The 21893-nt window shown below is 37.7% G+C and overlaps 1 long non-coding RNA gene across 1 annotated transcript in view; it reads right to left on the bottom strand.

Moving 5' to 3' along the window:
* Nucleotides 1-4831: 4831 nt before the first annotated feature.
* Nucleotides 4832-21893, bottom strand: part of LOC113893741 — a 176976-nt gene continuing 159914 nt past the window's right edge. The window contains exon 3 of the long non-coding RNA XR_003511330.1: nt 4832-4899. This is a non-coding gene — a long non-coding RNA (uncharacterized LOC113893741). The remainder of the gene's footprint in view (nt 4900-21893) is intronic.

The raw sequence follows: 21893 nt of genomic DNA, 5'->3' as shown, positions 1-21893 counted from the left end.
TGCCCAAACTTACCACCGCATACTCTAAAAGAGAAGGGATTTAAAGAGACAGTTATATATTCAGTATCTCCAAATTTGAAGGAAACACCTGCTACACTGAGTTGCATCTAGAATATTGTACAAAAAATAGATTTTTTTTCTTGAACATTAAATATGGCTTCATGGGATGGAAAACTAATATTATACATCCACTTTCCATCTCAATGACAAATTGCTTCCTAAATAACACACTGTACTATCATCATTCTGCATATACTAGTAACAAGAAAGAAACTCAAGAGACAGAAAATCCAAGTTGCTACAAAATGGTGACATGAAGGGCTGACCCATCAGTATAAAAATGGCAGCAACAACTTTATCATGAAAGGCAATCTGAGGGTAAAAGTTAATATATATGATAATTCTACCAAATAGTTTGTCATTACCTAGTCCAGGCTGCCAATTTTCTGTTTCTAATAACACTTTTCTTCCTCCCTCCTCCATCCATCTAGTTTAAGTTTTGTTCCATCAACACCCCATTTCTAGGTACCAGTTTCTGTATTCTTTATGGTAATGTTGCATAACAAACAACCTATAGGTACTTATTATTCATATTACATGTTTGCTTTTGGTCAGCTGTGGCTCTGTGCATTCTGGCTACCAGTAGACTGAGGATTAACTCTCTGCATCTTCTTAGTTTGGAAATTTGTCAGAAAGGTCCTCCTCTATCTGCACATGCTGGTCTTTCATGGCAGAAAATAGGAGTAGAAAAGCATGCTGAATCAAGCAATCCCACTTAAAGCTTCAACTGAGAACTGGTACACTGCTACTTCCATTTACATCCCATCAATGAAAGTATGTCAATATTACATGGTCATCCTCAAAATCAAGTAGATGGGGAGAACCACTCCTTTCATAGGATATGCCTCACAAGATGATAGGTGGGGATGTAATTCTCCATTACAAGGAGGGAGCAAGGAGTTGGAAACACTTATCCAATCTACCACAGTATCTTCTGTCATTTCAAAATATTTCCTTAGTACGGAAGGACTTTACTCATTTATGAATTCAACAAATACTGTTTGAGCGCTAATTGTATGCTTGTTGTAAGTGCTTGGGTATTGTATTTTCTCTCTTATGTTGTAGTCAATGCTTAAAAAACAGAATATTTGGCAAAACTAATACAATTATGTAAAGTTTAAAAATAAAATAAAATAAAAATAAATAAATCCCAGATGGAAAAAAAAGCTAAAACAAAAACAAAAACAAAAACCAGAATATTAGAATCTATACTTTAGGGATTTTTGTCTATCCAGATATTAGCTTTAGTGGCAATTTTCTCCTCATTGTTGGACTGCTCTTTTGTTTTAAAATGACTTTACCACTGGCTCAGCAATGTTGTTTATGAACATTAAGAAGTAGAAGCTGTGTCAGATTGTAAATACATGGGTTTACATTTGTGAATTTGCTAAGATACTTCCAGATGATGTTTTATAAAAATGCTAAGTATAAATTGGGAGATGAAATAATGCCCACCTAGTGAAAACATTTGCTTTTGGCAACAACACACACAAGAAAAGAAAGGAAAGGAAGAAGGAATAAAAGAAAGAAAAGACACCCTCTGTAAAGGCAGGGACGCAGTATGTAGAGAAGATAGGAATCTATGGACTTGACTTTTCATGTCCCTTCCTGAGCCATACATACATTTGTTATTTCATAATTTATTCAATAATCAATTATTCAGCTCCTACTATGTGTCATGTTTTGCTGTAGGTGCTAGGAATACAGCAGCATGCAAGCAGACAAATATTCTTGATTTCCTGGAGCTGACATTTTAGTGGGAGAGATGATAAATTAATCATTAAGTAAAAAAATAGGATGTCAGATGATGCAGCAATTAGGAAATTAAATAATGTCACAGTTAAAATGGGCAACATGAGAAGAGCTTAATAAAGGTAAATAATTAACAATATGATTAATTGATAATTAACTCAGTAAAGAGTTTAATAAATGTTATTAATTAACTTCATAAAGCAGGTTTAAAAGAATAAGAAGCACACTGTGCTCTGGAACTAGCAACAGCAGGGAGCTCCAAACAGCCTGAGGCCTAAAAGATGGATGAAGAGATGAAGTCATTAGCACCCAGAGGGGGAAGCTGAATGGAGGGGACCACCTGGCAGGAGGGGAGGTCTTTATATAGGGAGGCAGCTGAACCATAGGACTTGGCAGAAATGGAGCTAGGAGAATAAATCTCTAATCCTCTCTCATCCTCTCTCAAACTTCCTTCTACTGCCTCCCTTTGGTCAAACCCAAAAGGGAGCCAGAGGACAAGTGAGCCTGCTGATGGAGTCCATCAGGTCGGTCTCCCTGAACACAAAGCAGGGCAGAGAAATTTGGAGAATGGATGTGGGCATAGCCTGGAGGACATCTGGGGCAGACAAGGATATATTCTGTGGAGAAACTTACAAAGCAGGAAAGGGGAAACAGGAGAAAACAGATAGGGGGGTTGGAATTTTTAAATAGGATGATCAACAAGATTGTGGCATTAAAGCAAGGATTCTGAGGAGTTAGGGGAGTGAGACATGTGGGAATGTGAAGGAAGTGTATTCAGGCCAGGGGAAAGCAGATGCAAAGTCTCAGAGGCAAAGCTAGAACAGAGCCCCCACGTAGCTAGAATGGAGCCCAACCGCAACAGCTTGAGGGGATGAAAGCGGTAGGTGAGCTGCCCAGGTGGAGCAGCATCACCAGTGCTTCCCTGCATTCTGGACTCTGAGAGGGCGTCTCACGTGCTGCTCTGCTGGGAGAGCCTGGAGGAGCTGCCGAGGGTGTGTTTGTGGGCGGTTGGTGGTGGTGGGGGTTCATCTTTTGAGCCACAACCCTGAAGTAAAGACCCTCTGTTATTTCCCTTTGTCTGTCTTTTCAATTCTTCTTGGTAAATGGAGGCAGACTAACGGTTCTGTACTCTTTTTACAAAAGCAATCCTTCTGAATTTTGTTCTCAATTCCTAATCAGTCTCTTTTTGGGTGCATTTTTATTAATTTATTTTTAATTGATGTATAGTTGATTTATAATGCTCTACAGCAAAGTGACTCAATTATACATATATATATTCTTTTCCATTATGGTTTATCCCAGGACATTGAATATAGTTATCCATCCATTCTATATGTATCTGCAAATCCTAAAGTCCCTCATCCTAAGCGAAATGAGTCATAAAGAGAAAGCCAACTCCTTGTTTTTAAAATTGAAGTATAGTTGATTTACAATGTGTGCCAATCTCTGCTGTACAGCAAATTGACTCAGTTATACACGAACAGACATTTCTAATATTCTTTTCCACTATAGTTTATCACAGGATATTGAATATAGTTAATTCCCTGTGCTATGCAGTAGGACCTTGTTATTTATCCATTCTGTACGTAATAGTTTACATCTGCTTATCCCAGGTCCCAGTCCTTCCGTCTTCACACCCTTTCTCCTTGGCAACACAAGTCTGTTCACTATGTGAGTTTGCTTCTGTTTTGTAATTAGGTTCATTTCTGAACCTAATTAGGTTCATGTTTTAGATTCAATATATAAGTGATATCACATGGTATTTGTCTCTCTGACTTATTTCACTTAGTATGATAATCTCTAGTTGCATCTATGTTGCTGCAAATGCATTATTTTGTGCTTTTTTATGGCTGAGTAGTATTCCAACTACTTATTTTATAGGAAACTACTATGAACCTTAATTCAAAGTTTTGAAATTTAAACCCAACCCCAATCCTCCTGAAGATGTATGTGAGGGAAGGGGGAAGCCATAGTAAGAATTTTCATCTCTGCTGCCCCATGGGGTGTACATCACACTCTTCAGAAACACAAGGGAAAACTGGACTGGAAGATGTAATTTTTAAATTAAGTTTTCTATGGGAATATGAAAGAAAAGGTAATGAAATTGCAAGAGGAAAAAAGTAATTTTGGACTATTGAGACTGCCCTTAGAGAAACTAAAGTCATTTCATTCATCTGCTTTATCTGCTTAAATCATGTGAATCAGATAAAATTTTAGGTACAAAAGGTGAAAATGCTTGTCAGAAGCTCTCATAAGTATGAATATCTATTAGAAAGTTACAACTCTCTTATGACTGTGTCTAGATTTTTAAGAGGATTTGAGGTTATCACAACTACAGGGGGCCTTACAGAGACTTTGTTATTAGTCCTTTATCAGCAGAAGTATAAATGTATAGAGAAATTACTTTATGAATTACAAAGACTGTTCCAATAAATAACATGTTAGGATAAGATCTGCTGAAAGCAAAGCTACAAAGTTAGATTTTTTGTAGTGATTCTTTTAAGACAACTACTAATCTGGTTTTTACCTGTCTTGAATTTCTGATTTTTATTCTTTTAGAATGTAGTTGAAGTAATGGAATGTTAATTTACTCTCTTTCAGAAATGCAAAGTTCGCCTGTAAATTTGGTTTTCTTTTGAATCCATGAGTAAACCATGACGGAAAGGAACATTACCACTTTGATCTCTGTTCATGAAAGAAATATGTTGAGTTTTAGAAAGAGAGATTGAAGCAGGCTTCCAGAAAATGTACCTGGATCTGCCACTTCCTTAGATTTCATAACAACAAAGATGAATATTTCACTCACAGTTAAAAGAAAAAGCTTTCAGAGTTGCACTTGCTGTTTTTCCAATAATATCTTTCCCAGAAGAATATAAACAAATGTAAAATCTCTGTGTCATATGAAGTGAAATATTGTTATTAAAATGTCTCAACTATCTGAATGTCCAATGCACATTAAAAGTTATCATTAGGGAACCGGTATACTTAGTTACATAATCAATAGAGCATATACCTTTCCTGAAGTCTCTCAGTTATTCCTTTCTCATCCAGATCAATTCAATGATGACGGCTGAAAAGATGCTCTGTCTGAAAATCAATATGAAGAGTATGTTATTGCCTGGAAAACTGACACACGTTTTTTTGGCATTTATAATTCTCAGTTTTATTTTTTAGTATAGATAGATAATATCTGATATTTGAAGGTAGAGGAGGTTTATGTTCTGCTTGCCACCCCAACCCTTCTACTGGGTAATATGTTACAACCAGATCCTATACTGCAGTACTAACAGGTATTTATTAGTGGACAGGCACAAAACAGTCAACTTGTTCTGGAAGTTAGATGAAGTCCTAGCTATTGGTTTCTTTGTTTCAAAAGCACTGTGCAAGAAAGCAACTGACAGTGACAATATTCTAGGGTCAGGACTCATTGTCCTGATGTGAGAGGACAGAAATCAACCAGGGTGATGAGTAAATAAACTGTTTTTGTGTTAGGCCATTAGATTTTGGTTTGCTTGTCATACTTTAGTGTACACTGACTAATACACCACTTTACATACACAAAGGACAGTGTTTCTTCATTTAATAGAGTGGGAAGTGAAGCTTTAGAGCTTCATGAATTGCATACATAAATAAATGGGCCAAGTATGTATACATGTATAATAAATATTATTATGTGTCTCTCAAATCATATACACATTTGTTTTCCCTTTGGAGTGGTATGGTTCATAGATGACATGGTGAAACTGTTCCAGAAGATATATGTGACATCTGTAGTCAATTTCAGAATTACTTGGGAGAATTAAAAAGTCTGAGTCCTATAATAGTTTCTGATTCTCTTTTTGCCATATAATCTTCAGTTCATCCCTGTGGAGCAAGAAAGTATTCTTAATTAAATATGAATAAACATTTTACTACTCAAAATATTTTGCTTCTCCTATACCATTCCATTAAACCACTTTCACTGTCATTAAAATTGAAAAATTAGACTAGATGGAAGAATAGAAAAAGGTACAAACAATAATGGAAAAATCTAAGGCTATGTGAGTCATACTTAAACAGACAGTGCTAATTTTATATCTATAAAATCCTTTCAATAGCATTTTAGTTTAAGAAGATACTTAAGCTATAATCCTGATATTTCTTAGTGACATAATGGATTTGATCAAAATCCATTAAGAGAGTGTTGCAGTAGTTAATAAGAAATAATCAGAGAAGAAGAAGAGGGCATCATAGAATGAGATTTCTGGAGGCATCACCTATACAATGGACATGAGCTTGGGCAAACTTCAGGAGATGGTGAGGGACAGGGAGGCCTGGCATGCTGTAGTCCATGGGGTAGCAGAGTTGGACATGACTAGGCGACTGAACAACAATCAGAGAGGTAGATACACTGGCGAATCCAGATTAGGTGGAAGTTCCCCTTTGTTCTTTGTATTTAAATATTTTATAAGTGACTTTGATTGTAATTGCTGCTGCTGCGTCGCTTCAGTCGTGTCTGACTCTGTGCGACCCCATAGACGGCAGCCCACCAGGCTCCCCCGTCCCTGGTATTGTCCAGGCAAGAACACTGGAGTGGGTTGCCGTTTCCTTCTCCAATGCATGAAAGTGAAAAGTGAAAGGGAAGTTGCTCAGTCATGTCCAACTCTTCGCGACCCCATGGACTGCAGCCTACCAGGCTCCTCCATCCATGGGATTTTCCAGGCAAGAGTACTGGAGTGGGTTGCCATTGCCTTCTCTGGATTGTAATTAGGGATAATATTGTAATTAGGGATATTCAAAGTACAAAGATGCACTTTGTGGATCTTACCCATTTATGTTGGCGAATGTAGGAGACAGTTTCTGACCTGACCCTTAAGAATCCTGCTTCCTGGGAATCAAGTTCTTTAAGTGTGGACTGGACCTAGTGACTTGTTTCTAACAGAACAGAGAGACAGTGATGGGCCATCACCTCCAAGATTAGATGGCAAAAGACTCTGACTTCCATCTTTCTTACCCTGTCTTGCTCCCTTACTTGCTGGCTCTGATGGAAGTCAGATGTTATGAGCTGCCATATGGAGATACCCTTTTGATGGACGTGGAGTTGAGGGAGGCCTCTGATCAATAACATGAGTGAGCTTGGAAGGAGATCCTTTCCCAGTTGAGTCTTTAAATGATAGCAGTTCAGCTAACAACCTGGCTAAGACTGTGAGTCCCAGGGCTCAGCTAAGGTGAGTCAAAATTCTTGACTCATAGAAACTGCAGCTTACTAAATGTTAATTGTTTTAAGCTGAACATTTTGGGGGTAATTTGTTAAGTAGTAATATGTAACAAATACAGTGGTCAAAAATGTGGAGGGAAAGATGAAGGCTATTAAGCTATTAAAACCATATGTAGGCAAACAAAGGCTAGGATATTAAATGTAAATGAAAAATATTTTCTATAGACTGTTTTTATATAGATCAGTTATGCTTTAAAGAGTATATGGTGAGAGAAAATACTATGAGAAAAGTATTTATTAAAAAGAAGATTTGAAGAAAAAATTTTAAAGAGCCACATGTAAGACAGACAGATGAAATTTGGATAAAATAATGAAATCCCCCTTAATTAATCCCAGTTCTAGCTGCTCTTTGTATCACCTGAGCTGAGTGATGGGAGACTGACCTGTTCAAGATGCAGTGGAAAATACAGTTGTAAATCACATTTGTACTATATAAGCTGTCATGGGTTACTCTCTGCTACTATAAAGTCTAAGCATTCAAAGAGACATACAGTCTGTTCTCAAATTCTCCTTTTCCAAATAGGTACAGTATCATATCCTGACCCCCAAAAAATGACCTTCATAAATTTGCCACTTAACAAAATAAAACTCTTCAAGTGATCAATAGGATTGCCATCCAAAACAGATGGTGACTGCTGATAAAATATTGAAGGCCCTCTCTGAAACCATGGACCACACATTAATTAACTGTCCTCTAAGAGCTGGTTTAGGCCTTAATACACATGAAGACTGGAGGACTATTTCCTAGTTGCTATTTCTGCTTTATTGACTATGCCAAAGCTTTTGACTGTGTGGATCACAATAAATTGTGGAAAATTCTGAAAGAGATGGGAATACCAGACCACCTGACAAAAAAAAAAAAAAAAAAAAGAGTATATGGTGACTCTGAGGAGCGTGATAAAGCAGTGTATAACTTGATGGCTTTAATTCAGAAAGAAGTCTATATCAGGAAACAAGCAAGCACACGACATGAATTTATATTGCTTATTTGTTTTGCAATACTTTGGCTGTAAGTGATATTTTCTAGGCCAAGTCAAAAAAGTCTAAATCCATAATCTTTCATGTCCATGAGGGTAAATTCTAAAAACACATATTAATGACCATATAGTTAAAATAAACTCAATAAAAATATTAGGCTTTATCATCCTTTCATAAGAAAGTAATACATGGATAGAGGAATATTTCACTTAACCATAAATCTATTGCTTTTTGATAGCAGCAACACAGCATTTGGACAGAATGACTCAGAGATGCAGATGGCATCATTGACTTGATGGACATGAGTTTGAGCAAGCTCTGGGAGTTGGTGATGGACAGGGAAGCCTGATGTGCTGCAGTCTTTGGGGTCACAAAGAGTCAGACAGAACTGAGTGACTGAACTGAACTGATCTCATTCTCCAGAGGTCTAATTATTCTCACAGTGTAACTCTGATGGTTACTAACTTAAGACCATACCTACTATGTTACTTTCACAGCTAGTGGGTATTTTTATGAATGAATAACATGTGGGCTTCCCAGATGGCTCAGTGGGTAAAGAATCTGCTTGCAATGCAGGAAATGCAGGCAGGTGCAAGTTCGATCCCCAGGTTGGGAAGATCCCCTGGAAGAGGGCATGGCAACCCACTCCAGTATTCTTGCCTGGAGAATGCCCTGGACAGAGGAGCTTGGTGGGCTACAGTCCATAGAGTCACAAAGAGTTGGACACAACTGAACATTTATGTAAAGTTATATTGTAATACAATCTTGACTTATTTGGCCCATTAAACTTCTCAACCCTATTCATAAAATTTAATCAATGACTGATTAATGTATTCAATTGTGTATGATCATTATGACACAAATAATTGAAAAGTTTGTGCCATTTAACCATTGATTTTAGGAAACTGTGAGTAATAAGCAGGATAAGACAGTTAATGGGACTAGTAGCTCAATCACTATATTGTTGGCCATTCGAGGTGTTCTAGCCTTGATGAGATGTGGATTTCATTCCATCAAATTTTCTGAAAAAATCCCAGAAGATTTTTGGCTTCATAAGATTTCCCATGGAAATACAGCTATAGGATCCAGACACCTCAACTCTCCCTTAGTTCTTTTTACCTGGTGTTTCTTGTAGTGCCTGACCTAAAAGATCTCTGGATAGTAACAGTTTACTTTAGTCAATGACCTGACATTTGCCAATAGGAACCTTGTATTTCCAAGACATGCTAGATAGAAGACTTGTACTATATTTCAGTTGGAGGAAAGGGGAAAACAAAAGTAGCATATTCTTGGCAGCATGTGACTATCATGGCATTGCTGAGCCCACTTTTCATCTATATGCCAGGGCAAAATACAGCATTCTCTGAGAAGATGCATCCACTTTGTGCCCTCACTGGAGATCTAGATCCCAGATGAAATGGTGAACTCGTCACAAAGCCTGCACTCCATGTGACTTACAAACCTGGCACATCTCTGCCTGTGTCTGAGAGTAAAGAGTTTGATGAGGTTATTAGGAGGATGCTATTAACACTTACAGGAAATGAAAGCAGACAGGCCCAAATACGTGACTTTGTTCACAATATTCCTCTTGCCTACAATCCTATGTTTTCTAAAAGTACTATCAGGGAAGTAGCATCTTTTGGAAATGGCAAAGAACTGGGAGTTAGATGTAGGTGCATTAGATGTAGGTCAAATTCATGATATGTCAATTACCAGTTTTCGGACCTCTGGCAAATTACCAGATGTCAATAGGTCTAAGTTTTCTCATTTACAAAAGAGTAATAATTATACATACATCATAGGATTGGCATCAGACTCAAATTTTTTATGTACTACAGTGCTTAATGTGTATTAGGCATGCAATGAATGTTAGTTTTTCTATAGACTGGCTTGCCTTATGAAACTGCTGACTGTTCTTAGCTCATAATAGTCATTAGCAACTACTAAATGTGTTAAAATCTACTTTCTTATTTGCTGCAGCAGGAGAAGAATCAGAATCTGAGAAATGCGCCTATCACAGATAAAAACTGGCAGAGGTAGGACTCAGATAAAAACTGGCAGAGGTGGGACTCAGATAAAAACTGGCAGAGGTGGGACTTAGAAGCCCATTGTTGGCTCCAAATTCCGCATTTTTACCACAATAAAATATATTCAGAAATATGTATTCTGAAGTATATTCCTCCTCTAAACCACTGTGGGGTATTATTTTTCTACTTATTCGATACTTATTATCCATTGTTTTCCATAGTAATTTCTTTTTAAGGACCTATGTTTGGTTCCCCCAGTGCATTTGGAATAGTCACCATGCTTTATGAATCTCTGTAGCCTATACAATCTCCTAACCTAGTGCCTGCTCTGAGAAAACATTCATTAAAATTGGATTGACGTATCAGCGAGGGCTTTTTGGTTGTAAACAGAAATGGATGATTCTGGCTAATCTGAACAAGAAGGAATCTACTGAAAGGCTCACATAACTTATAGGAAGTTGAGAAGCTGAGCTGGAAACAGGTTTACCCAAGGCTGTTCTGCAGCTGGAAGCACAATACAGGCTTATTACAGGAAAGGTGTAGTTGGGATTCTGCAACTTGGGGAAAAATCAAATGTGAACCATTTTCAGTTTCTATGTCACCCCACTCAGGGATCATATTTCAGGGAGAAAGTCTCTGAATGGTCCATCTTGGTACATGAATCTGTCTCTTGTCCAGGGGAAGTTAGGGTGCCTAGTTACAGTCCCCCAAGGTCATATACAATGGGGGAAGTGTGAATTCCTTCAAAAGAAATTTGGGCATTGTTAGAAAGGAGAAATAAGTACTGCAAAATCATCCTTCAGCCCTCAAAAACATATCAACAGTCCACCACAATTGATTAGTTGAATTATTTTAAAAAGTCTTGCTAGTTGGTTTCAATTCTGCATGGATCCAGGAAAACAGGATGTGGATGCTGGATGACCTAGATTTAATAGAGTTTAATTTAAAATATTAAAGGATGTGAAGTCCTAAACCTTTAGCTTTCATTTCCCCAGATCTTAAACCATACAAATGCATTTGGAGAATACTAAAAGCATCATTACATTTAATTTGATTGAACCTGTACTGTTATTTCAGATAATGGAGATCATTTTACATCTTAATTCCGTCACTCCTCATAATGTCTTTCTCTATCGATAATCAAAATACCTACAATTTGCTAAACAAATGCTGTATTACAGACACTGAATAAGGTCTTTTATATTTGTTACTTGTAATCCCTAAACTGTAGATGCTATTAGTTTCATTTTACAAATGAGAAATCAGAGGCAAAACAAGATTAAGAAAATTGCTTTAGGCCCCTCAAAAATTAGATAATTCACTCCAGATTGAAATCCAGGCTAGAAATCTCAGACTTTTCTCACTAAATTATTCTGTGTTTTAATATCAGAGACTTTTATATTATAATCTAATTATGAACTGAAAAATAAATATGGTGTGTTTATAACACATTACACCATCTTGCTCCACTTATAAAATACATTTCATAGCTGAATAGAAAATAACTAAGAGAGAAACTTCCCTGGTGGTCCAGTGGTTAGGAATCCACCTTGCAATGCAGGAGAAGTGGGTTCAATCCCTGGTTGGGGAACTAAGATCCCACAAGCTGTGGGGCAATTAAGTCCAGGCACCACATCTAAAGATCCCGCAGGACACACAAAAAATCTTGTGTGCCACATCCAAGACCCAACACAGCCATATAAATAGATACATATTTTAAGAAAGGAAATGACTGAGAAAAAAAATAGTACTCAATAGTGTGAGTGTGTGCTAAGTTGCTTCAGTTGTGTCCAACTCCTTGTGACCCTATGGACTGTAGCCCGCCAGGCTCCTCTGTTCATGGGATTCTCTAAGCAAGAATACTGGAGTGGGTTGCCATGCCCTCCTCTAGGAGATCCTCCTGACCTAGAGATTGAACTCGCATGTCTTATGTCTCCAGCACTGGCAGGTGGGTTCTTTACCACTAGCACCACCTGGGAAGCCCATATAGTGATTTATTTACATGGAAAAAGGGAAAAAATAATTCTACTGTAGATTTAAATCGTAAATGTTATAGGAGTAACTGAGGTGTTTTATATTTTTGTTTCAGAAAAAAAAAGAACTTTCCTTTGTATTTTTAAATTGTCTTAAAGAAACCATAAAGCTGGTACACAGATTTACACATTTGTAATTCATAATAGAATGACAGATTCCATCCAAGGTGTCTAGGCAAAAGAATTATATGCTTTATAATAGATAATTGGGGCTTCCCAGGTGATGCTTGTGGTAAAGAATCTGCCTGCTAATGCAGGAGATGAGAGAGACCTGGGTTTGATCCCTGGATTGGGAAGATCCCCTGGGGGAGAAAACGGCACCCCACACCAGTATTCTTGCCTGGAAAATTCCATGGACAGAGGAGCCTAGTGGGTTACAGTCCGTGAGGCCGTGAAAGAGTTGGACATGACTGAGTGGGTGTGCATACATCCAGCACAATATGTAATTATATATTAACAAACCTTTCAATACAGATAGTTGACGATTTAAATCTTTACTAGAAAGAATCCTTGCATCTGAGACTCTAGACTTCCATAACCCAGCTATGTAAGAGTTAATACGCCTAGGGTTTAAAATGGGAAAAGAAAAACATTTGTCTTATATTTCTAATGAAAGAGAACAAGTGACTTCTGCTTGATAGAGACTTAATTTCTTCAGGGGATGAGGATGCCAGTTAATGTCCCGAACATGGTTAAAAAATAATACAGCTAGCATCCTTGCCTGTTTAACCACACCCTGTTAAGCATTTCAAATAAATCATTGCTTTCAATACTCATGGCAACTAAATTGATTTTTAATTTTAAAACAACTTTAGCTAAGGTTCCTTTTGTTTTTACCTTGAAAGGCAGTACAATGAACAAGAGTGCTCAGGACAAAGGGCTTCCATAAAAGGTGGTTCATTGTATTTTTTTATACACTTAGAGGAAACTTAAAGCGGAGAAGAGAGATAAGGAAGAGGAAGCTTATGGAACTCCTTACTGATTCTTAGATGATTTTGTGATGCGAAAGAGGAAACAGACAAGCCCTGGGGCTTGAGATTGTGTGTTTGTGAACCTGCTCTACCTTGAGAATGATTTGCTCAAGTTTTTAAAGATTCTCATTTATATGTGTCTGGCAAGTAGAGCGATGTACTCTGGGTCCCATTTGTATGGCTCTCCACCCTGGGTGGAATTTCTATGCTCCGCATCTATGAGACCTCCCCACCCATTTGCTCTGTACTCTGGGCCTTCTGCCTTAACAGATGGTTCTTATTTAGTATTGCATGTGTGTGTGTGTGTGTGTGTGTGTGTGTGTGCAGTTGCTCAGTTAAGTCCAACTCTTTGCAACCCTATGGACCATAGCCTGCCAGGCACCCTGTTCATGGAATTTTCTAAGCAAGAATCCTGAAGTGGGTTACAATTACTTCCTCCAGGGGATCTTCCCGACCCAGAGATTGAATCTGTACCTCCTGTGTCTCCTGCATTGGCAGGCGGATTCTTTACCACTGAGCCACCTGGGAAGCCCATATATACTTTTTTTCCCCCTCTAGGCTCTCCCTCACCCCAACCTATAACTAACATTTTAGACTAGTGCTTTTCTTTGTCATAATTGTATTAAGTGGTTTAGAGAAGTGAATAAACCTCCAACAGAGAAAAAAAAAACTATTCCCTCCAAAGAAATTATACATGCATGTATGCATACACTATGTGTATTCCCCAAAGGAAAAAAAAAACTTCCCATTTTATGGATCAGGAAACTTGGGAACTTGAGGTTAAGTGTATTACTCAGGCACACAGCAGACATGAAGGAACTTGGGATTTCAATCCAGGTAGAGTAGGCCTCTGATGAAGAGTATTATCCTAATGGTTTAAACAATAAACAATTTACTTACCATCAAGTAGTGGGTGAAACACATGAAGAATAGTACATGGAAAAAAATATCCCTAGAGAAGTTTCTACTTGTATTTAGAAGTCAAACTCTCATTCCTTAGAATATATTTTGGATCCTTAAAACCACTCAAGTGAGTTAAGTCTATAAACATATTGCCAGGAAGTAAGTGTTTGGGGATAAGCGATGCCTAATTGGGTGCTTAACAATTTCTCAACAAACTCTGAAAATTAAAATAATGTGTCACATGCTGTACACTACTTGTCAAATTCTTCACATCACTGTAGGAACATTTTTACTCTGTGATTCCTAGAAATATCCACTCACATATTTTACTGGCAGCTACAAACGATAACACATCTGGAATGGTTCTAAGAACTCTCTTAAGGGAAATAATTTTTAAAATGCAGATGCTTTTTGACTAAAATCAAAGCATAAGCCTCAAATATTTGGCTTTTAGTTTTAGATTTTATCAATACCTCTAGGAATTAGGCAAGTTTAGGCGTGTTACTCTGATAAGAAACTAATTTTCTAGTAATAGAAGCAGAAATCAACAGAGGGTTCTTTCTCTCTGCTTTAATGAGTATGTCTTTACACAGGATCACCAGCTCACAAGGCACGGATAAAACAAGTAGGCTTTATGGCTTCAGCTGATCTTTCTGAGAACCAGAGGGGAAGGAAGATGAGGTACTAGTTAAAAAGGGGAGAAGTGGGCTTTGTTTCTTTCCACAGAGGGAGAATTTAGCTAATGCTAATGTGGAATAAGAGGGCTGGATCTCTTTGGAAACTGTGAGTCTCTAAAAGAAAGTGAGATTTCACATGCTAGCAAAGTAATGCTCAAAATTCTCCAAGCTTGGTTTCAGCAGTACATGAACTGAGAACTTCCAGATGTTCAAGCTGGATTTAGAAAAGGCAGAGGAACCAGAGATCAAATTGCCAACATCTGTTGCATCATAGAAAAAGCAAGAGAATTCCGGAAAATATCTACTTCTGCTTCCTTGACTATGCTAAAGCCTTTGACTGTGTGGATCACAACAAACTGCGGAAAATTCTGAAAGAGATGGGAATGCCAGACCACCTGACCTGCCTCCTAGGAAATCTGTATGCAGGTCAAGAGGCAACAGTTAGAACTGGACATAGAACAACGAACTGGCTCAAAATTGGGAAAGGAGTACGTCAAGGCTGTATATTGTCACCTTGTTTATTTAATTTATATGCAGAGTATATCATGCAAAATGTCAGGCTGGATGAAGCACAAGCTGGAATCAAGATTGCCGGGAGAAATATCAACCTCAGATATGCAGATGACGCTACCTTTATGGCAGAAAGTGAAGAGGAACTAAAGAGCCTCTTGATGAGTGTGAAAGAGGAGAGTGAAACACCTGGCTTAAAACTCAACATTCAAAAAACAAAGATCAAGGTATCCAGTCCCATTACCTCAAGGCAAATAGATGGGGAAACAATAGAAACAGTGACAGACTTTATTTTTCTGGGCTCCAAAATCACTGCAGATGGTGACTGCAGCCATGAAATTAAAAGACGCTTACTCCTTGGAAGGAGAGGTATGACCAACCTAGATAGTACATTAAAAAGCAGAGACATTACTTTGCCAATAAAGGTCTGTCTAGTCAAAGGTATGGTTTATCCAGTAGTCATGTATGAATGTGAGAGTTGGACCATAAAGAAAACTGAACGCTGAAGAATTGATGGTTTTGAACTGTGGTGTTGGAGAAGACTCTTGAGAGTCCCTTGGACTGCCAGGAGATCTAACCAGTCCATCCTAAAGGAAATCAGTCCCGAATATTCATTGGAAGTATTGATGCTGAAGCTGAAGCTCCAATACTTTGGCCACATGATGGGAAGAACTGACTCATTTGAAAAGACCCTAATGCTGGGAAAGATTGAGGCAGGAGGAGAAGAGGATGACAGGATGAGATGGTTGGATGGCATCACCAAATCGATGGACATGAGTTTGAGCAAGCTCCAGGAGTTGGTGATGGACAGGGAAGCCTGGCGTGCTGCAGTTCATGGGGTCGTGAAGAGTCTGACACAACTGAGCCGCTGAAGTGAACTGAACTAGAGGGAGAATTTAGCTAATTTGATGTGGAAGATGGGGGTTGAGTCTCTTTGGAAACTGTGAGTCTCTACAGGAAAGTAAGATTTCCTAGTTGGCTCGGGAGTGTGACTTCTGTGAATGGTTGAGAAGTAATGAGTGTTAGTTCAGGTATGATGTGATGTGAGGTCCGCTATCTCAGGCTCACTTGTGTGGCAGCTGCTGCTGCTGTGGCTGCTAAGTCACTTCAGTTGTGTCTAACTCTGTGTGACCCCATAGACCGCAGCCCACCAGGCTCCCTGGGATTCTCCAGGCAAGAGCACTGGAGTGGGTTGCCATTTCCTTCTCCAATGCATGAAAATGAAAAGCGAAAGTGAAGTTGCTCAGTTGCATCTGACCCTCATCAACCCCATGGACTGCAGCCCACCAGGCTCCTCCATCCATGGGATTTTCCAGGCAAGAGTATTGGAGTGGGGTGCCATTGCTTACCAGGGAGGTATTCTTTTCTTGAGGGACTTGTCAGTAAATATAATTTCTGACACATATTCAGACTATCCAGACATCTGAGACCTTGGCTACTCAAGCACAGTAACAAATTTTTTAAAAATACGCAATGAAAGGCAATCACACTCTTACAGTTCAGATATGGAATAGGTGCCTAAATTAAAACAGCTACACTATTAATTAAAATGTTTTCAGTCAGCTTGTCATCTGAGTACTTGTATATGATGACCAGGGAAGTAATGGCTAAGCATAGATTAGCTATCTATGCTAATCAGACCTCTTACAAGATGTCTCCAAGAATGCCTACCAAAACACAGCTTTGCACTACAAATAACAAAATTATTTCACCTCATTCTGTTTACTTTACCAGTCCATTCTCTTCTTTCCTATAGCTGTTTCCTCCTATATTCAGTTGTTCAAAAATTTTATTTTACAGTTAAGGAATTGTTGTATTTTGCCTATATAATTTTTTGTTTGTTTGTTTGTTATGTGTTTCTCACCCTTATGTCATGAACACTTTCCATACTGGTATAGTCTTTAAAAATAACTTACTGAGCTATAGTTCACATACTATAAAATTTCTCTTTTAAAGGGTTCAACTCAATGATTTCATATTCACAAGGCAATGGCACCCCACTCCAGTACCTCTTGCTTGGAAAATCCCATGGACGGAGGAGCCTGTTAGGCTGCAATCCATGGGGTCACTAAGAGTCGGACACGACTGAGCGACTTCACTTTCACTTTTCACTTTCATGCATTGGAGAAGGAAATGGCAACCCACTCCAGTGTTCTTGCCTGGAGAATCCCAGGGACGGGCGAGCCTGGTGGGCTGCCGTCTGTGGGGTCCCACAGAGTTGGAAACAACTGGAGTGACTTAGCATACATTGTTATTATCACTAATTCCAGAAATTTCATCCCTTCATATAAATCTCATTTACTTATTAACAATAATTCCCCATTTCTTTTTTCAGTCCCTGGAAACCACTGATTTATTTTCTCTCTCAATGAATTTGCCTAATCTGGATATTTTATGTAAGTGGAATCATTTTGTGTCTGGCTTCTTTTGCTTAGGATAGCATTTTTCAGGTTCATCCATATTGAGTTATGAATCAGTACTTCATATTGATGGCTTAATATTATTCCACTGTATGGCATAATCTTTTTGAATACTATTTTTACTGACTGCCTGGAAAATCCAATGGACGGAGGAGCCTGGCAGGCTGCAGTCCATGGGGTCGCTAAGAGTCGGACACGACTGAGCGACTCCACTTTCACTTTTCACTTTCATGCACTGGAGAAGGAAATGGCAACCTACTCCAGTGTTCTTGCTTGGAGAAACCCAGGGACGGGGGAACCTGTTAGGCTGCCGTCTATGGGGTTGCACAGAGTTGGACACGACTGACGTGACTTAGCAGCAGCAACAGCAGCAGCAGTGTAACACTGGTTGACAAAAAATATCATTATTAATATTGTTCTATGGAAATTTTAATTGTTTCTTCTTTTTTTTCTATTGCAGATAATGCTGGGAAGAATTACTTGTATGCAATTTCCCCTCCTAACATTTAGAATTGTTTCTAGAATATGCTCCCCAAAATGCAAATCCTGGGTAAAATATTAAGACTTAATATCAAATTGCTTCTAAATGAGTTTTGCAAACTTAAGCTCCCCCTGGCAAAATATGAGCACATATATTGCACCTTATCCTTGTAAACATTGACTACTATAATTTGATCAAAACCTTTTTAACTGATGAGATTGAATATTTTTACATATTCTTAAAATTTACTTTTCTATGAATTGCCTTTTATCTGTAGGGAATCTTCTGTGGGTTTGGTTTTTGTAATTTGTATAAAACCCTAACTCTCATTAGTTATGTTAATTGCATGTATTCTTATCTTACAATTATTTTATAATTCAGGTTTTTATTTGATTATGGGGCTTCCCTGTGGCTCAGATGGTAAAGTGTCTGCCTGCAATAGGGGAGACCCAGGTTTCGATTCCTGGGTCAGGAAGATCCCCTGGAGAAGGAAATGGCAACCCACTCTAGTACTCTTGCCTGGAGAATTCCATGGACTGAGGAGCCTGGTGGGCTACAGTCCATGGAGTTGCAAAGAGTCAGACATGACTGAGCGACTTCACTTTCACTTTCTTTCACTTTTATTTGATTATAGCAAAAATATTTCTTTATTTTGATTTTTGGACATTTGTTTTGCTCAGAAAGTTCTTTTTTCCCTCAGAGGTTTGTTATATTTAACTTTAAGTATTTTGGAAATTGATTTCTGTGAAAAAAATGAAGGATTAAATAAATTGTTTTTAAAATTCTTGGTCAATTATCTATATACCATTTATTGGATAAGCCTCAACCTTATTGATTTGTAATATTTCCTTCATCATTTGTTAAGTTCTTATACAATTGGGTTATCTGTTCTGTTGCATTGTTCTTTATGTCTGTTTTTGGGCCAAAACTATTATTGTAATTACTGCAACCTTACTTTTTAAAAATATTTACTAGTATTACTACTTAATTATTTTTAGTTTGTAAAAATGAAATTTGCTATCTTTGTTTTCTCTACTATCCTTATATTCATCTTTCAAGTGAATTTTGGAATAATTTTTACAAGCTCTCATTTGCATAGATAGAATTTCATTAAATCTACTCTTTATTTTGGAATAAAGCTTGGAAATGTTTAATTCTTCTACCTAGGGACATGATACTCCTTTCCATTAATTTAATTAAAAATAAATTATTAGGAATTTATCATTTTCTTTACTTCTAATCTCTAGTCCTATAATTTATTTCAGTGTTAGGCACTGAAACATTTAAGGGTGGATAAAAGCTGGAGAGATATTATCTCTCTTTTCTTGTACCAAGTCTATCATGAAAAGAATTTACTTAGATCCCTACCTGACAAGGTTGAACAACAGAAATTCTCTACTCAGAAAACATGATAGAGATTAATGGTACTTTTTCCTTATGAAATGTTGTATTCAATAAAAATACTTACTGAACATCTGTTTTGTGGATAGCACAGTGTTAAGTTATATGGAGAAAACACTGAAGGTGTATACCCTCAAGAAGCTTACACCATGGATGAGGAGATGGGACTTAACATACATGGAAAACTCGATAATGGAAAGGCAGCCCTGAAAAGCTCATGTAACAGTAAGTAATTAATGAGAGACAGAGAGAGAGAGGGAGATTAAGAGATTTCCACAGGTACAGGTAGCCTGGCCTGGAAGACTTTTTGGACGATAGTGGATTTGATTTGAGACTTAAATGAAAGTAAAATAAGAATGGGAATAAAACTGTAAGGAGGATATTCTTCAGAGAAAAAATTACAAAAAGTCATAGAATGATGGAATATATCTAGCATTTTCTGGAAGGGAGACATGAAAGATATCAATGTAAAGTCAAATTGTGGAGGATTAGTAAGCCAGACTGGGCTAGGCCAGGCTAAACAGTCTTTTGGACTTTATGGGAGAGGGCTAGGGTGGGATGATTTGGGAGAATGGCACTGAAACATGTATATTATCATATGTGAAATGAATCTCCAGTCCAAGTTGAATGCAGGATACAGGATGCTTGGGGCTGATGCACTGGGATGACCCAGAGGGATGGGATGGGGAGGGAGGTGGGAGGGGGGTTCAGGATAGGGAACACATGTATATGCATGGTGGATCCATGTCAATGTATGACAAAACCAATACAGTATTGTAAAGTAATTAGCCTCCAATTAAAATAAATAAATTTATATTAAAAAAAGAAAAACAAAACAAACAAAAAAAACAAAACAAAAAATAACAGCATAAACTTTATTCTAAATGCAATTGGAAACCACTGAAGATTTTTGAGAAGTGCAGGACATGGGAGAATTTTTAATGAAAACTAAAAGCAGGAAGATACTTTAGGAGGCTTTAGTAATAATCCTGGAATAAAAGTGGGCCTTATAAGGAAGGTAATATAAAAACAGAAAGTAGAATCACTTTGAAGAGATGCAAACAGGCTTTTATTACATAGAATGATAAATAAAATAAAATAAAGACAAATGTCTTTCAGAGGTCAAGACCAGGGAACAGTGAATATTTCATTATTGACAGAATTACTGATGTCAGGACAGCAACTCAATTTTGGGGAGATAAATTCAGATTTGAGACATATTTGGTTGAGGTTATAGTAGAACACACATGTTTTCATAGATTATTACAAGTTACTTTTGTACATGTGGTGAATATTTTCATTTATGGAGAGAATTTACTCTTTAAAGGAGTCTTTGATGAACACTTTCTTTAAAAAAAGACATTTTAATGTAAGTCATACACCCTTTATTTTATAAATTTTGGTTTTCCTTTTTTGGATTTTTGAAAACAGCATCCACTTGTGTTGAGTGCTATCTGTAAGAGCTAAGGAAGAACTTCCCTACGTCCTCCCTGTATTTGCACAAGGCCAACAGTCATTCACACGAAGTAGTGGTTCTCAAACTTGGCTCTCTATTGGACCCACCTGAGGAGTTTAAAAAAAATACTGATGCCTGGGCCTCACTCCCAGGAGTTGTGCTTTAATTGGTTTGGAATGTACTCTGAGATTTGGGATTTTTTATAGTTCCCCAGGTGATAATAATGTGTAGCAAAATTTAGAAGCACTAATTCACAGCTAACCACCCTGGAAAACAAAACAAAACATTTTCCTGTGGGCTAAAGTCTAAAAGTAATCAAAATTATCTTAATGAGCATTAGAAGAAAGTTTAAGATAAATGACTTTTATCTTAAACATGTTCTTATTTTTTTAATTAATTTATTTTAATTGGAGGCTAATTACTTTACACTATTGTATTGGTTTTGCCATACATCGACATAAATCAGCCATGGGTGTACATGTGTTCCCCATCCTGAACTCCCTTCCCACCTCCCTCTCCATTCCATCCACAGGGTCATCCCAGTGCACAGGCCCTGAGCACCCTGTCTTATGCATCGAACCTGGACTGGTGATCTGTTTCACATATGATAATATACATGTTTCAATGCTATTCTCTCAAATCATCCCACCCTCGCCTTCTCCCACAGACTCTGACAGTCTGTTCTTTATATCTGTGTCTCTTTTGCTGTCTCGCATATACGGTCATCGTTACCATCTTTCTAAATTCCATATATATGCTTTAGTACACTGTATTGGTGTTTTTCTTTCTGACTTACTTCACTCTGTATAATAGGTTCCAGTTTCATGTCTTAAAAAAGTGTCTGTTTAATTCCCTGTTTGCTCATTTTCCAAAGGACTTGTAATTAGGGAGGAACACTGAACATTTCGAGGCAGCCTATATTTCAAAGAATTTAAGAGGCAAAGAATGTTAAGTTTTCCATATCCCC

This window comes from Bos indicus x Bos taurus, chromosome 5 (assembly GCF_003369695.1).
Source record: "Bos indicus x Bos taurus breed Angus x Brahman F1 hybrid chromosome 5, Bos_hybrid_MaternalHap_v2.0, whole genome shotgun sequence".
Lineage (NCBI taxonomy): Eukaryota > Metazoa > Chordata > Mammalia > Artiodactyla > Bovidae > Bos > Bos indicus x Bos taurus.
Note: the sequence above shows the minus strand (reverse complement) of the source record. Positions and strands in the feature narration are given on the sequence as shown.